This window comes from Idiotropiscis lumnitzeri, unplaced genomic scaffold, assembly GCF_059441095.1.
Source record: "Idiotropiscis lumnitzeri isolate Australia: NSW breed Sydney's pygmy pipehorse unplaced genomic scaffold, RoL_Ilum_1.0 HiC_scaffold_270, whole genome shotgun sequence".
Classification (NCBI taxonomy): domain Eukaryota; kingdom Metazoa; phylum Chordata; class Actinopteri; order Syngnathiformes; family Syngnathidae; genus Idiotropiscis; species Idiotropiscis lumnitzeri.
The window spans coordinates 64,904-81,512 of record NW_028283808.1 but is presented as its reverse complement, the minus strand read 5'-3'; the positions used below and the strand labels follow the sequence as shown (position 1 = coordinate 81,512).

General features: G+C 43.3%; 1 long non-coding RNA gene across 2 annotated transcripts in view; it reads right to left on the bottom strand.

The window, feature by feature from the left end:
- LOC148314550 (uncharacterized) overlaps positions 1–15,712 on the bottom strand; it is a 52,960-nt gene extending 37,248 nt beyond the window's left edge. For both annotated transcript variants that reach the window (XR_015841691.1, XR_015841690.1), the window contains exons 1-4: positions 15,608–15,712; positions 15,432–15,532; positions 8,654–8,754; positions 8,478–8,578 (exon numbers count right to left, since the gene is read on the bottom strand). This is a non-coding gene — a long non-coding RNA (uncharacterized LOC148314550). The remainder of the gene's footprint in view (positions 1–8,477; positions 8,579–8,653; positions 8,755–15,431; positions 15,533–15,607) is intronic.
- Positions 15,713–16,609: the final 897 nt, after the last annotated feature.

Sequence of the window (16,609 nt, the reverse complement as noted above, 5' to 3'; positions counted from 1 at the left end):
GGAGGGCATGCTCGCGTCACAGTAAGCCGAAGAGGAGCACCTTCCCCGGGCACGGGCGGTGCCAAGCGGCCCCTAAGTTTAACCGAATGGAAGCTCCGGGGGAGGAGGACGGGCGTGTGTCACAGTTAAGCCAAATTGGAGCACCTCTTCTGCCCGGGCACGAGCGGAGCGCGAGGCTGTCAGTTATGAATGAATAAATGAATAAATAAATAAAGAATGCCACCTTTCATTTCACAGGGCACACCGGACGGCGTACCAGCAGGTAAAAGTCGGAGTAATTAAATAAATACAAAAAGAATGGCTGGGGAATAAAAAAATAATACGTTTTAATAATAATTTGTTTTTTTTGTTATAACATGAATTTCACTCTCTCTCTCCCCGTATATATATATATATATATATATATATATATATATATATATATATTATATATTTATTATATATATTGTATATTTTTTTTAAGCATTTTTGAAGGTGCGCCGCTACTTCGCGGATTTTCAGTTTTCGCGGGTGGTCTCGGTCCCCATTAACCGCGATAACCGAGGGTTCACTGTACTCCATAAAATTTACAAAAAGCGAGGTGAAACACTCAACCAGAGCTGCTTTTTTTTAACATTTCTCGAGGGCCATGGCGAGCCATTTCAAAAAAGCTGCACAACTAACGTATAAAATATTGATAAATTTGCTCGGCCTGATGTGTGTGTAAAGTTTTACGAGTTGTCGTTCATATTTAGAACCTCATAATCAGCTTTGTTTTATTGCTGAACAGTGCAATGCCACTCCCACAACTTTTCACGAAAAATCACGAATTTCGTATTGTGACATCCTCATGGCCGAAACAGTCATCCGAGCATATATGAGGGCGACCTTGTTGAGTTGCACGGAGAAAAACATCCAAGAAAATAACTTGTATTAGCTTTTACCAGTTGGTGGCGCTACTACTACGATGTAAAATAAGTTGGTAGATGTCTTCAGGGCTGAAGTATCCTCAAATGTGTACAACTTCGAGAAGATAGGATCATCTGAGTCATGTTGCCGGAGCTTTTGTTGCCACAGAGTACAATCGGACTTTTCAGCACCTTAATAGCCACGCCTTTTGCCAAAACGTCACAAAATTCGGCAGAGAGTAAGATCATTGTCTTAAGTCTTTTCTGACTAATTTTCAGTCGGATTCGTCAAAAGGGCACCATGCAGTACGTGAAAATTAAAATAAAAACAAATTTTTGATTCCACTTGGCGGCACTGTGTGTATAACAAAATAATAACATTAAGATGTCTTCAGGTCGGGACGTTTTATTTACAGGTGAAGGTTTGGATTTTTAGGAGCATGTGCAGGGGAGTTATTAAGCATTCATTTATTTGTATTAGGTTCATTTTGTCTTCTTATTATTGATATTTGACTGATTCATTAAAAGCAGACAATTATGTTTTAGGTTAATTTTTTACCTGACATGTTTCGGCGAGTCTTTCGCCTTCTTCAGAGTGTCGCATGATGGTGTCTTGAGCTGATGTTCCATGAGGGTGTGACTTACCTGTCAAAAAAATGAAAAAATCAGAGCAGTAAAAGAACAAGCACAACATGAACATTACAAATCAGCAATCACTGACCACTGCAAAAGGGAAAACCACATCATGGACCGGGAGAAGGGCAGGGTCATCCGCACAGAAGAGAACAAACAACAGCGCTGGATCAGAGAGGCCATTGAGATCTGCAAGCGAGGCATAAAAACCATGAACAGAGACAAGGGAGCCTTCATCCTCTCTACCACCTGGACCAGCATCTTGGCGGAGTGAACGGACACCGGGGGGCGTGACTTGCCTTCATTCTTGTGACAGGTAAGTCACGCCCTCATGGAACATCAGCTGATAAAGACGGGTCACAAGACACCATCATGTGACACTCTGAAGAAGGCGAAAGACTTTCGTATTGTGACATGCTCAAGGCCTAAACACTCATCCGAGCAAATATAAGGTAGATTTTGTTAACCTGCCCGGAGAAAAACATCAACGAAAATAATTTGTATTTGTTTTAACCAGTTGGTGGCGCTACCACTGCGATCAAAAATAAGTTGGCAGCCGTCTTCAGGGCCTGAATATCCTCAAATGTGAAAGATTTCCAGAAGATGGATCATCTGAATCATTTTGCAGGAACTTTTGTTGCCACGGAGAATAATCAGACTCTGCGGCACCGTAATAGCCACGCCCTTTGAAGGAAAGTCATAAAAATAGGGATAGAGTAAGATCAATGTCTTGAGTCTTTTCTAGCCAATTTTCAGTCGGATTCGTTAAAAGGGCACCGTGCAGTACGTCAAAATGTAAACATTTATATTGATTGGCGCAAGGTGTATAACTGAATATAAACATATAGATGTCTTCAGGTACCGACTCTTTATGTACATGTGAAGTTTTGGATTTTTAGCAGCACGGGCAGGAGAGTTATTAAGCATTTTGTCCATTGCGGCGAAGGAAATCTTAAGTGAAAACTTTGAAGCCCCGCCCCCGTCATATAGTATTTCGGAAACAAAAAATTTTAGCCCCAGTGTTTGTCCCAGGTCTTAAGATGCTCCAGACAGAACTTTAAGGCAATCAGATGAAGCCTTTAGGATCAGGGTGCAAAAGAATGACCCCTGTAAACATGCAAAAAAGGGCAAAAGTCGGACTTTCAAAAATTCATAACTCACTTCCTGTTCATATTAGACGTTAAAAAATATCAAATTTTTCGCCATGCCCGATGAGACTGCCAAGTTTGGTGAGTTTTTGTGCATGTTTCGGGGGTCAAAAATGCGATCGAACAATCGGAAAAATAATAATAATAATAATTTCTACAAAAACAATAGGGACTTCGCAGCGGTCGCTGCTCAGGCCCTAATAATAATAATAATAATAATAATAATAATAATAAAAGTAATAATATTTTCTACAAAAACAATAGGGACCTCGCCGCGGTCGCTGCTCGGGCCCCAATAATAATTTCTACACAAAGTCCATTGTGGAGACCCGCCCCCTTTTAAGTAAATTCAAAATGGCCGACTTCCTGTAAAACCTAGCTCATTGCTCCAAGAGACTTTTTTGTAGGTCTTGGTCTTATACATACAGTGAACCCTCGCTACTTCGAGGTTCACCTTTCGCGGGTTCAGTGCTTCGCGGGTCTAAAAAATATTCGGGGGCATTGTAGTTTCGCCGAGCGGCACGACGGGGCGCTGGAGCGGTTAGACGGCCGGCGTGCGCCGAAGAAGAGCGTGGGCGAAGAGGAGAGTGGACGAAGAAGAGCACGTTCCCCCGGACACGATCGGTGGCGACGTTTCGCGCGGTTCGGACCGTACCAGAGCTCCGGCCGGCGTGCGTGGCAGTTAAGCCGTAGAGGAGCACCTTCCCCGGGCACGGGCGGTTCCAAGCGGCCCCTGAGTTTAACCGAATGGAAGCTCCGGAGGAGGAGGGCATGCTCGCGTCACAGTAAGCCGAAGAGGAGCACCTTCCCCGGGCACGGGCGGTTCCAAGCGGCCCCTAAGTTTAACCGAATGGAAGCTCCGGAGGAGGAGGGCATGCTCGCGTCACAGTAAGCCGAAGAGGAGCACCTTCCCCGGGCACGGGCGGTGCCAAGCGGCCCCTAAGTTTAACCGAATGGAAGCTCCGGGGGAGGAGGGCGGGCGTGTGTCACAGTTAAGCCGAATTGGAGCACCTCTTCTGCCGGGCACAAGCGGAGCGCGAGGCTGTCAGTTATGAATGAATAAATGAATAAATAAATAAAGAATGCCACCTTTCATTTCACAGGGCACACCGGACGGCGTACCAGCAGGTAAAAGTCGGAGTAATTAAATAAATACAAAAAGAATGGTTGGGGAATAAAAAAATAATAAGTTTTAATAATAATTTGTTTTTTTTGTTATAACATGAATTTCACTCTCTCTCTCCCCCCGTATATATATATATATATATATATATATATATTTATATATTTATTATATATTTTTTTTAAGCATTTTTGAAGGTGCGCCGCTACTTCGCGGATTTTCAGTTTTCGCGGGTGGTCTCGGTCCCCATTAACCGCGATAACCGAGGGTTCACTGTACTCCATAAAATTTACAAAAAGCGAGGTGAAACACTCAACCAGGGCTGCTTTTTTGAACATTTCTCGAGGGCCATGGCGAGCCATTTCAAAAAAGCTGCACAACTAACGTATAAAATATTGATAAATTTGCTCGGCCTGATGTGTGTGTAAAGTTTCACGAGTTGTCGTTCATATTTAGAACCTCATAATCAGCTTTGTTTTATTGCCGAACAGTGCAATGCCACTCCCACAACTTTTCATGAAAAAGGACGAATTTCGTATTGTGACATCCTCATGGCCGAAACAGTCATCCGAGCATATATGAGGGCGACCTTGTTGAGTTGCACGGAGAAAAACATCCAAGAAAATAACTTGTATTAGCTTTTACCAGTTGGGGGCGCTACTACTACGATGAAAAATAAGTTGGTAGATGTCTTCAGGGCTGAAGTATCCTCAAATGTGTGCAACTTCGAGAAGATAGGATCATCTGAGTCATGTTGCTGGAGCTTTTGTTGCCACAGAGTACAATCGGACTTTTCAGCACCGTAATAGCCACGCCTTTTGCCAAAACGTCACAAAATTCGGCAGAGAGTAAGATCATTGTCTTGAGTCTTTTCTGACTAATTTTCAGTCGGATTCGTCGAAAGGGCACCGTGCAGTACGTGACAATTAAAATAAAAACAAATTTTTGATTCCACTTGGCGGCACTGTGTGTATAACAAAATAATAACATTAAGATGTCTTCAGGTCGGGACGTTTTATTTACAGGTGAAGGTTTGGATTTTTAGGAGCATGTGCAGGGGAGTTATTAAGCATTCATTTATTTGTATTAGGTTCATTTTGTCTTCTTATTATTGATATTTGACTGATTCATTAAAAGCAGACAATTATGTTTTAGGTTAATTTTTTACCTGACATGTTTCGGCGAGTCTTTCGCCTACTTCAGAGTGTCGCATGATGGTGTCTTGAGCTGATGTTCCATGAGGGTGTGACTTACCTGTCAAAAAAATGAAAAAAATCAGAGCAGTAAAAGAACAAGCACAACATGAACATTACAAATCAGCAATCACTGACCACTGCAAAAGGGAAAACCACATCATGGACCGGGAGAAGGGCAGGGTCATCCGCACAGAAGAGAACAAACAACAGCGCTGGATCAGAGAGGCCATTGAGATCTGCAAGCGAGGCATAAAAACCATGAACAGAGACAAGGGAGCCTTCATCCTCTCTACCACCTGGACCAGCATCTTGGCGGAGTGAACGGACAGCGGGGGGCGTGACTTGCCTTCATTCTTGTGACAGGTAAGTCACGCCCTCATGGAACATCAGCTGATAAAGGCGGGTCACAAGACACCATCATGTGACACTCTGAAGAAGGCGAAAGACTTTCGTATTGTGACATGCTCAAGGCCTAAACACTCATCCGAGCAAATATAAGGTAGATTTTGTTAACATGCCCGGAGAAAAACATCAACGAAAATAATTTATATTTGTTTTAACCAGTTGGTGGCGCTACCACTGCGATCAAAAATAAGTTGGCAGCCGTCTTCAGGGCCTGAATATCCTCAAATGTGAAAAATTTCGAGAAGATGGATCATCTGAATCATTTTGCAGGAACTTTTGTTGCCACGGAGAATAATCAGACTCTGCGGCACCGTAATAGCCACGCCCTTCGAAGGAAAGTCACAAAAATAGGGATAGAGTAAGATCAATGTCTTGAGTCTTTTCTAGCCAATTTTCAATCAGATTCGTTACAAGGGCACCGTGCAGTACGTCAAAATGTAAAAAATGATATTGATTGGCGCAAGGTGTATAACTGAATATAAACATATAGATGTCTTCAGGTACAGACTCTTTATGTACATGTGAAGTTTTGGATTTTTAGCAGCATGTGCAGGAGAGTTATTAAGCATTTTGTCCATTGCGGCGAAGGAAATCTTAAGTGAAAACTTTGATGCCCCGCCCCCGTCATATAGTATTTCGGAAACAAAAAATTTTAGCCCCAGTGTTTGTCCCAGGTCTTCAGATGCTACAGACAGAATTTTAAGGCAATCAGATGAAGCCTTTAGGATCAGGGTGCAAAAGAATGACCCCTGTAAACATGCAAAAAAGGGCAAAAGTCGGACTTTCAAAAATTCATAACTCACTTCCTGTTCATATTAGACGTTAAAATATCAAATTTTTCGCCATGCCCGATGAGACTGCCAGGTTTGGTGAGTTTTTGTGCATGTTTCGGGGGTCAAAAATGCGATCGAACAATCGGAAAAATAATAATAATAATTTCTACAAAAACAATAGGGACTTCGCAGCGGTCGCTGCTCAGGCCCTAATAATAATAATAATAATAATAATAAAAGTAATAATATTTTCTACAAAAACAATAGGGACCTCGCCGCGGTCGCTGCTCGGGCCCCAATAATAATTTCTACACAAAGTCCATTGTGGTGACCCGCCCCCTTTTAAGTAAATTCAAAATGGCCGACTTCCTGTAAAACCTAGCTCATTGCTCCAAGAGACTTTTTTGTAGGTCTTGGTCTTATACATACAGTGAACCCTCGCTACTTCGCGGTTCACCTTTCGCAGGTTCAGTGCTTCGCGGGTCTAAAAAATATTCGGGGGCATTGTAGTTTCGCCGAGCGGCACGACGGGGCGCTGGAGCGGTTAGACGGCCGGCGTGCGCCGAAGAAGAGCGTGGGCGAAGAGGAGAGTGGACGAAGAAGAGCACGTTCCCCCGGACACGATCGGTGGCGACGTTACGCGCGGTTCGGACCGTACCAGAGCTCCGGCCAGCGTGCGTGGCAGTTAAGCCGTAGAGGAGCACCTTCCCCGGGCACGGGCGGTGCCAAGCGGCCCCTAAGTTTAACCGAATGGAAGCTCCGGAGGAGGAGGGCATGCTCGCGTCACAGTAAGCCGAAGAGGAGCACCTTCCCCGGGCACGGGCGGTTCCAAGCGGCCCCTAAGTTTAACCGAATGGAAGCTCCGGAGGAGGAGGGCATGCTCGCGTCACAGTAAGCCGAAGAGGAGCACCTTCCCCGGGCACGGGCGGTGCCAAGCGGCCCCTAAGTTTAACCGAATGGAAGCTCCGGACGGAGGAGGACGGGCGTGTGTCACAGTTAAGCCAAATTGGAGCACCTCTTCTGCCCGGGCACGAGCGGAGCGCGAGGCTGTCAGTTATGAATGAATAAATGAATAAATAAATAAAGAATGCCACCTTTCATTTCACAGGGCACACCGGACGGCGTACCAGCAGGTAAAAGTCGGAGTAATTAAATAAATACAAAAAGAATGGCTGGGGAATAAAAAAATAATACGTTTTAATAATAATTTGGTTTTTTTGTTATAACATGAATTTCACTCTCTCTCTCCCCGTATATATATATATATATATATATATATATATATATATATATATATATTTATTATATATATTGTATATTTTTTTTAAGCATTTTTGAAGGTGCGCCGCTACTTCGCGGATTTTCAGTTTTCGCGGGTGGTCTCGGTCCCCATTAACCGCGATAACCGAGGGTTCACTGTACTCCATAAAATTTACAAAAAGCGAGGTGAAACACTCAACCAGAGCTGCTTTTTTTTAACATTTCTCGAGGGCCATGGCGAGCCATTTCAAAAAAGCTGCACAACTAACGTATAAAATATTGATAAATTTGCTCGGCCTGATGTGTGTGTAAAGTTTTACGAGTTGTCGTTCATATTTAGAACCTCATAATCAGCTTTGTTTTATTGCCGAACAGTGCAATGCCACTCCCACAACTTTTCACGAAAAATCACGAATTTCGTATTGTGACATCCTCATGGCCGAAACAGTCATCCGAGCATATATGAGGGCGACCTTGTTGAGTTGCACGGAGAAAAACATCCAAGAAAATAACTTGTATTAGCTTTTACCAGTTGGTGGCGCTACTACTACGATATAAAATAAGTTGGTAGATGTCTTCAGGGCTGAAGTATCCTCAAATGTGTACAACTTCGAGAAGATAGGATGATCTGAGTCATGTTGCCGGAGCTTTTGTTGCCACAGAGTACAATCGGACTTTTCAGCACCTTGATAGCCACGCCTTTTGCCAAAACGTCACAAAATTCGGCAGAGAGTAAGATCATTGTCTTGAGTCTTTTCTGACTAATTTTCAGTCGGATTCGTCAAAAGGGCACCGTGCAGTACGTGAAAATTAAAATAAAAACAAATTTTTGATTCCACTTGGCGGCACTGTGTGTATAACAAAATAATAACATTAAGATGTCTTCAGGTCGGGACGTTTTATTTACAGGTGAAGGTTTGGATTTTTAGGAGCATGTGCAGGGGAGTTATTAAGCATTCATTTATTTGTATTAGGTTCATTTTGTCTTCTTATTATTGATATTTGACTGATTCATTAAAAGCAGACAATTATGTTTTAGGTTAATTTTTTACCTGACATGTTTCGGCGAGTCTTTCGCCTTCTTCAGAGTGTCGCATGATGGTGTCTTGAGACCCGTCTTTATCAGCTGATGTTCCATGAGGGTGTGACTTACCTGTCAAAAAAATGAAAAATCAGAGCAGTAAAAGAACAAGCACAACATGAACATTACAAATCAGCAATCACTGACCACTGCAAAAGGGAAAACCACATCATGGACCGGGAGAAGGGCAGGGTCATCCGCACCGAAGAGAACAAACAACAGCGCTGGATCAGAGAGGCCATTGAGATCTGCAAGCGAGGCATAAAAACCATGAACAGAGACAAGGGAGCCTTCATCCTCTCTACCACCTGGAGCAGCATTTTGGCGGAGTGAACGGACAGCGGGGGGCGTGACTTGCCTTCATTCTTGTGACAGGTAAGTCACGCCCTCATGGAACATCAGCTGATAAAGACGGGCCACAAGACACCATCATGTGACACTCTGAAGAAGGCGAAAGACTTTCGTATTGTGACATCCTCAAGGCCTAAACACTCATCCGAGCAAATGTAAGGTAGATTTTGTTAACCTGCCCGGAGAAAAAAATCAACGAAAATGATTTGTATTTGTTTTAACCAGTTGGTGGCGCTACCACTGCGATCAAAAATAAGTTGGCAGCCGTCTTCAGGGCCTGAATATCCTCAAATGTGAAAAATTTCGAGAAGATGGATCATCTGAATCATTTTGCAGGAACTTTTGTTGCCACGGAGAATAATCAGACTCTGCGGCACCGTAATAGCCACGCCCTTCGAAGGAAAGTCACAAAAATAGGGATAGAGTAAGATCAATGTCTTGAGTCTTTTCTAGCCAATTTTCAATCAGATTCGTTAAAAGGGCACCGTGCAGTACGTCAAAATGTAAAAAATGATATTGATTGGCGCAAGGTGTATAACTGAATATAAACATATAGATGTCTTCAGGTACAGACTCTTTATGTACATGTGAAGTTTTGGATTTTTAGCAGCATGTGCAGGAGAGTTATTAAGCATTTTGTCCATTGCGGCGAAGGAAATCTTAAGTGAAAACTTTGATGCCCCGCCCCCGTCATATAGTATTTCGGAAACAAAAAATTTTAGCCCCAGTGTTTGTGCCAGGTCTTCAGATGCTACAGACAGAATTTTAAGGCAATCAGATGAAGCCTTTAGGATCAGGGTGCAAAAGAATGACCCCTGTAAACATGCAAAAAAGGGCAAAAGTCGGACTTTCAAAAATTCATAACTCACTTCCTGTTCATATTAGACGTTAAAATATCAAATTTTTCGCCATGCCCGATGAGACTGCCAAGTTTGGTGAGTTTTTGTGCATGTTTCAGGGGTCAAAAATGCGATCGAACAATCGGAAAAATAATAATAATAATAATTTCAACAAAAACAATAGGGACTTCGCAGCGGTCGCTGCTCAGGCCCTAATAATAATAATAATAATAATAATAAAAGTAATAATATTTTCTACAAAAACAATAGGGACCTCGCCGCGGTCGCTGCTCGGGCCCCAATAATAATTTCTACACAAAGTCCATTGTGGTGACCCGCCCCCTTTTAAGTAAATTCAAAATGGCCGACTTCCTGTAAAACCTAGCTCATTGCTCCAAGAGACTTTTTTGTAGGTCTTGGTCTTATACATACAGTGAACCCTCGCTACTTCGCGGTTCACCTTTCGCGGGTTCAGTGCTTCGCGAGTCTAAAAAATATTCGGGCGCATTGTAGTTTCGCCGAGCGGCACGACGGGGCGCTGGAGCGGTTAGACGGCCGGCGTGCGCCGAAGAAGAGCGTGGGCGAAGAGGAGAGTGGACGAAGAAGAGCACGTTCCCCCGGACACGATCGGTGGCGACGTTTCGCGCGGTTCGGACCGTACCAGAGCTCCGGCCAGCGTGCGTGGCAGTTAAGCCGTAGAGGAGCACCTTCCCCGGGCACGGGCAGTGCCAAGCGGCCCCTAAGTTTAACCGAATGGAAGCTCCGGAGGAGGAGGGCATGCTCGCGTCACAGTAAGCCGAAGAGGAGCACCTTCCCCGGGCACGGGCGGTTCCAAGCGGCCCCTAAGTTTAACCGAATGGAAGCTCCGGAGGAGGAGGGCATGCTCGCGTCACAGTAAGCCGAAGAGGAGCACCTTCCCCGGGCACGGGCGGTGCCAAGCGGCCCCTAAGTTTAACCGAATGGAAGCTCCGGGGGAGGAGGACGGGCGTGTGTCACAGTTAAGCCAAATTGGAGCACCTCTTCTGCCCGGGCACGAGCGGAGCGCGAGGCTGTCAGTTATGAATGTATAAATGAATAAATAAATAAAGAATGCCACCTTTCATTTCACAGGGCACACCGGACGGCGTACCAGCAGGTAAAAGTCGGAGTAATTAAATAAATACAAAAAGAATGGCTGGGGAATAAAAAAATAATAAGTTTTAATAATAATTTGTTTTTTTTGTTATAACATGAATTTCACTCTCTCTCTCCCCGTATATATATATATATATATATATATATATATATATATATATTTATATATTTATTATATATATTGTATATTTTTTTTAAGCATTTTTGAAGGTGCGCCGCTACTTCGCGGATTTTCAGTTTTCGCGGGTGGTCTCGGTCCCCATTAACCGCGATAACCGAGGGTTCACTGTACTCCATAAAATTTACAAAAAGCGAGGTGAAACACTCAACCAGGGCTGCTTTTTTGAACATTTCTCGAGGGCCATGGCGAGCCATTTCAAAAAAGCTGCACAACTAACGTATAAAATATTGATAAATTTGCTCGGCCTGATGTGTGTGTAAAGTTTCACGAGTTGTCGTTCATATTTAGAACCTCATAATCAGCTTTGTTTTATTGCCGAACAGTGCAATGCCACTCCCACAACTTTTCATGAAAAAGGACGAATTTCGTATTGTGACATCCTCATGGCCGAAACAGTCATCCGAGCATATATGAGGGCGACCTTGTTGAGTTGCACGGAGAAAAACATCCAAGAAAATAACTTGTATTAGCTTTTACCAGTTGGGGGCGCTACTACTACGATGAAAAATAAGTTGGTAGATGTCTTCAGGGCTGAAGTATCCTCAAATGTGTGCAACTTCGAGAAGATAGGATCATCTGAGTCATGTTGCTGGAGCTTTTGTTGCCACAGAGTACAATCGGACTTTTCAGCACCGTAATAGCCACGCCTTTTGCCAAAACGTCACAAAATTCGGCAGAGAGTAAGATCATCGTCTTGAGTCTTTTCTGACTAATTTTCAGTCGGATTCGTCGAAAGGGCACCGTGCAGTACGTGACAATTAAAATAAAAACAAATTTTTGATTCCACTTGGCGGCACTGTGTGTATAACAAAATAATAACATTAAGATGTCTTCAGGTCGGGACGTTTTATTTACAGGTGAAGGTTTGGATTTTTAGGAGCATGTGCAGGGGAGTTATTAAGCATTCATTTATTTGTATTAGGTTCATTTTGTCTTCTTATTATTGATATTTGACTGATTCATTAAAAGCAGACAATTATGTTTTAGGTTAATTTTTTACCTGACATGTTTCGGCGAGTCTTTCGCCTACTTCAGAGTGTCGCATGATGGTGTCTTGAGCTGATGTTCCATGAGGGTGTGACTTACCTGTCAAAAAAATGAAAAAAATCAGAGCAGTAAAAGAACAAGCACAACATGAACATTACAAATCAGCAATCACTGACCACTGCAAAAGGGAAAACCACATCATGGACCGGGAGAAGGGCAGGGTCATCCGCACAGAAGAGAACAAACAACAGCGCTGGATCAGAGAGGCCATTGAGATCTGCAAGCGAGGCATAAAAACCATGAACAGAGACAAGGGAGCCTTCATCCTCTCTACCACCTGGACCAGCATCTTGGCGGAGTGAACGGACAGCGGGGGGCGTGACTTGCCTTCATTCTTGTGACAGGTAAGTCACGCCCTCATGGAACATCAGCTGATAAAGGCGGGTCACAAGACACCATCATGTGACACTCTGAAGAAGGCGAAAGACTTTCGTATTGTGACATGCTCAAGGCCTAAACACTCATCCGAGCAAATATAAGGTAGATTTTGTTAACATGCCCGGAGAAAAACATCAACGAAAATAATTTATATTTGTTTTAACCAGTTGGTGGCGCTACCACTGCGATCAAAAATAAGTTGGCAGCCGTCTTCAGGGCCTGAATATCCTCAAATGTGAAAAATTTCGAGAAGATGGATCATCTGAATCATTTTGCAGGAACTTTTGTTGCCACGGAGAATAATCAGACTCTGCGGCACCGTAATAGCCACGCCCTTCGAAGGAAAGTCACAAAAATAGGGATAGAGTAAGATCAATGTCTTGAGTCTTTTCTAGCCAATTTTCAATCAGATTCGTTACAAGGGCACCGTGCAGTACGTCAAAATGTAAAAAATGATATTGATTGGCGCAAGGTGTATAACTGAATATAAACATATAGATGTCTTCAGGTACAGACTCTTTATGTACATGTGAAGTTTTGGATTTTTAGCAGCATGTGCAGGAGAGTTATTAAGCATTTTGTCCATTGCGGCGAAGGAAATCTTAAGTGAAAACTTTGATGCCCCGCCCCCGTCATATAGTATTTCGGAAACAAAAAATTTTAGCCCCAGTGTTTGTCCCAGGTCTTCAGATGCTACAGACAGAATTTTAAGGCAATCAGATGAAGCCTTTAGGATCAGGGTGCAAAAGAATGACCCCTGTAAACATGCAAAAAAGGGCAAAAGTCGGACTTTCAAAAATTCATAACTCACTTCCTGTTCATATTAGACGTTAAAATATCAAATTTTTCGCCATGCCCGATGAGACTGCCAGGTTTGGTGAGTTTTTGTGCATGTTTCGGGGGTCAAAAATGCGATCGAACAATCGGAAAAATAATAATAATAATTTCTACAAAAACAATAGGGACTTCGCAGCGGTCGCTGCTCAGGCCCTAATAATAATCATAATAATAATAATAAAAGTAATAATATTTTCTACAAAAACAATAGGGACCTCGCCGCGGTCGCTGCTCGGGCCCCAATAATAATTTCTACACAAAGTCCATTGTGGTGACCCGCCCCCTTTTAAGTAAATTCAAAATGGCCGACTTCCTGTAAAACCTAGCTCATTGCTCCAAGAGACTTTTTTGTAGGTCTTGGTCTTATACATACAGTGAACCCTCGCTACTTCGCGGTTCACCTTTCGCAGGTTCAGTGCTTCGCGGGTCTAAAAAATATTCGGGGGCATTGTAGTTTCGCCGAGCGGCATGACGGGGCGCTGGAGCGGTTAGACGGCCGGCGTGCGCCGAAGAAGAGCGTGGGCGAAGAGGAGAGTGGACGAAGAAGAGCACGTTCCCCCGGACACGATCGGTGGCGACGTTTCGCGCGGTTCGGACCGTACCAGAGCTCCGGCCAGCGTGCGTGGCAGTTAAGCCGTAGAGGAGCACCTTCCCCGGGCACGGGCGGTGCCAAGCGGCCCCTAAGTTTAACCGAATGGAAGCTCCGGAGGAGGAGGGCATGCTCGCGTCACAGTAAGCCGAAGAGGAGCACCTTCCCCGGGCACGGGCGGTGCCAAGCGGCCCCTAAGTTTAACCGAATGGAAGCTCCGGGGGAGGAGGACGGGCGTGTGTCACAGTTAAGCCAAATTGGAGCACCTCTTCTGCCCGGGCACGAGCTGAGCGCGAGGCTGTCAGTTATGAATGAATAAATGAATAAATAAATAAAGAATGCCACCTTTCATTTCACAGGGCACACCGGACGGCGTACCAGCAGGTAAAAGTCGGAGTAATTAAATAAATACAAAAAGAATGGCTGGGGAATAAAAAAATAATACGTTTTAATAATAATTTGGTTTTTTTGTTATAACATGAATTTCACTCTCTCTCTCCCCGTATATATATATATATATATATATATATATATATATATATATATATATATATATTTATTATATATATTGTATATTTTTTTTAAGCATTTTTGAAGGTGCGCCGCTACTTCGCGGATTTTCAGTTTTCGCGGGTGGTCTCGGTCCCCATTAACCGCGATAACCGAGGGTTCACTGTACTCCATAAAATTTACAAAAAGCGAGGTGAAACACTCAACCAGAGCTGCTTTTTTTTAACATTTCTCGAGGGCCATGGCGAGCCATTTCAAAAAAGCTGCACAACTAACGTATAAAATATTGATAAATTTGCTCGGCCTGATGTGTGTGTAAAGTTTTACGAGTTGTCGTTCATATTTAGAACCTCATAATCAGCTTTGTTTTATTGCCGAACAGTGCAATGCCACTCCCACAACTTTTCACGAAAAATCACGAATTTCGTATTGTGACATCCTCATGGCCGAAACAGTCATCCGAGCATATATGAGGGCGACCTTGTTGAGTTGCACGGAGAAAAACATCCAAGAAAATAACTTGTATTAGCTTTTACCAGTTGGTGGCGCTACTACTACGATATAAAATAAGTTGGTAGATGTCTTCAGGGCTGAAGTATCCTCAAATGTGTACAACTTCGAGAAGATAGGATGATCTGAGTCATGTTGCCGGAGCTTTTGTTGCCACAGAGTACAATCGGACTTTTCAGCACCTTAATAGCCACGCCTTTTGCCAAAACGTCACAAAATTCGGCAGAGAGTAAGATCATTGTCTTGAGTCTTTTCTGACTAATTTTCAGTCGGATTCGTCAAAAGGGCACCGTGCAGTACGTGAAAATTAAAATAAAAACAAATTTTTGATTCCACTTGGCGGCACTGTGTGTATAACAAAATAATAACATTAAGATGTCTTCAGGTCGGGACGTTTTATTTACAGGTGAAGGTTTGGATTTTTAGGAGCATGTGCAGGGGAGTTATTAAGCATTCATTTATTTGTATTAGGTTCATTTTGTCTTCTTATTATTGATATTTGACTGATTCATTAAAAGCAGACAATTATGTTTTAGGTTAATTTTTTACCTGACATGTTTCGGCGAGTCTTTCGCCTTCTTCAGAGTGTCGCATGATGGTGTCTTGAGACCCGTCTTTATCAGCTGATGTTCCATGAGGGTGTGACTTACCTGTCAAAAAAATGAAAAATCAGAGCAGTAAAAGAACAAGCACAACATGAACATTACAAATCAGCAATCACTGACCACTGCAAAAGGGAAAACCACATCATGGACCGGGAGAAGGGCAGGGTCATCCGCACCGAAGAGAACAAACAACAGCGCTGGATCAGAGAGGCCATTGAGATCTGCAAGCGAGGCATAAAAACCATGAACAGAGACAAGGGAGCCTTCATCCTCTCTACCACCTGGAGCAGCATTTTGGCGGAGTGAACGGACAGCGGGGGGCGTGACTTGCCTTCATTCTTGTGACAGGTAAGTCACGCCCTCATGGAACATCAGCTGATAAAGACGGGCCACAAGACACCATCATGTGACACTCTGAAGAAGGCGAAAGACTTTCGTATTGTGACATCCTCAAGGCCTAAACACTCATCCGAGCAAATGTAAGGTAGATTTTGTTAACCTGCCCGGAGAAAAAAATCAACGAAAATGATTTGTATTTGTTTTAACCAGTTGGTGGCGCTACCACTGCGATCAAAAATAAGTTGGCAGCCGTCTTCAGGGCCTGAATATCCTCAAATGTGAAAAATTTCGAGAAGATGGATCATCTGAATCATTTTGCAGGAACTTTTGTTGCCACGGAGAATAATCAGACTCTGCGGCACCGTAATAGCCACGCCCTTCGAAGGAAAGTCACAAAAATAGGGATAGAGTAAGATCAATGTCTTGAGTCTTTTCTAGCCAATTTTCAATCAGATTCGTTAAAAGGGCACCGTGCAGTACGTCAAAATGTAAAAAATGATATTGATTGGCGCAAGGTGTATAACTGAATATAAACATATAGATGTCTTCAGGTACAGACTCTTTATGTACATGTGAAGTTTTGGATTTTTAGCAGCATGTGCAGGAGAGTTATTAAGCATTTTGTCCATTGCGGCGAAGGAAATCTTAAGTGAAAACTTTGATGCCCCGCCCCCGTCATATAGTATTTCGGAAACAAAAAATTTTAGCCCCAGTGTTTGTGCCAGGTCTTCAGATGCTACAGACAGAATTTTAAGGCAATCAGATGAAGCCTTTAGGATCAGG